We start from the raw sequence: 669 nt of genomic DNA, 5'->3' as shown, positions 1-669 counted from the left end.
TGTGGACTGGCCCGCTCGTTCCCCAGACCTGAATCTGATTGAGCACATCTGGGACATCATGTCTCGCTCTATTCACCACAAACTGTCCAGGAGTTGGTGGATGCTTTAGTCCAGGTCTGGGAGGAGATCCCTCAGGAGACCATCTGCCACCTCATTAGGAGCATGCCTAGGCGTTGTAGGGAGGTCATACAGGCACGTGGAGGCCACACACAATACTGAGACTCATTTTGACGTGTTTTAAGGACATTACATCAAAGTTGGATCAGCCTGTCGTGTGTTTTTCCACTTTAATTTTGTGTGTGACTCCAAATCTAGGCCTCCATTGGTTAATAAATTTGATTTTCATTGATGATTTTTGTGTGATTTTGTTGTCATCACATTCAACAAAGTATTCAATGAGAATATTTCTTTCATTCAGATCTAGGATGTGTTATTTGAGTGTTCCCTTTATTTTTTTTGAGCAGTGTATTCAGGGGTGGAAATTAAAAATTTTGTCCACCAGCCATAATGGGTGGTGGACAAATTTTTTTACCAGCCACTATTTTTTGTTGTGACAAAAAGTAATTTCATATGATGATGGAAGTGGGTGGAAGCAGTTGTGGTGCCCTACAAGCTGAACAACACCTCTTTCTGGACACTGCATGGAAATAACTATACTTTTCTTATTTT

Source organism: Kryptolebias marmoratus, linkage group LG6 (assembly GCF_001649575.2).
Source record: "Kryptolebias marmoratus isolate JLee-2015 linkage group LG6, ASM164957v2, whole genome shotgun sequence".
Classification (NCBI taxonomy): domain Eukaryota; kingdom Metazoa; phylum Chordata; class Actinopteri; order Cyprinodontiformes; family Rivulidae; genus Kryptolebias; species Kryptolebias marmoratus.
This window is presented reverse-complemented; position numbering follows the sequence as displayed.